Source organism: Diaphorina citri, unplaced genomic scaffold (assembly GCF_000475195.1).
Source record: "Diaphorina citri unplaced genomic scaffold, Diaci psyllid genome assembly version 1.1 scaffold93929, whole genome shotgun sequence".
Classification (NCBI taxonomy): Eukaryota; Metazoa; Arthropoda; class Insecta; order Hemiptera; family Psyllidae; genus Diaphorina; species Diaphorina citri.
In genome coordinates this window covers 1-320 of record NW_007470890.1, presented here as the reverse complement: position 1 = coordinate 320, position 320 = coordinate 1, and the positions used below count along the sequence as shown (strand labels likewise).

Below are 320 nucleotides of genomic sequence, written 5' to 3'. Positions count from 1 at the left end.
TAGGAATTCTAGGAAAAACACAAAGATGAGATTCCGGAGTAGACACGATGTGTGCTGAATGTAAAGGTAGTATAGTATTTATTTTTACGCCCGTTATGACTAGCGCTTGCTAGTACTTGTAACTTCGAGGTTTTCTGGCCGCCGCCTCCTCAATTTAACCTCACCCAGCCTGAGTGGAGCCGGGAACCCAGCAGCACGCGGATTCCCCAGATGGTCACCATCCAGGTACTTACCACGCGCAACGTTGCTTAACTTCAGTGATCCGTTGGGAACTGGTGCATTCAACGTGCTATCGCCGCTGGTAAAGGTATGTCCACACA

General features: G+C 49.1%; 1 pseudogene; it reads right to left on the bottom strand.

The window, feature by feature from the left end:
* Window positions 1-185: 185 nt before the first annotated feature.
* LOC113473788 lies at window positions 186-303 on the bottom strand (annotated as a pseudogene).
* Window positions 304-320: the final 17 nt, after the last annotated feature.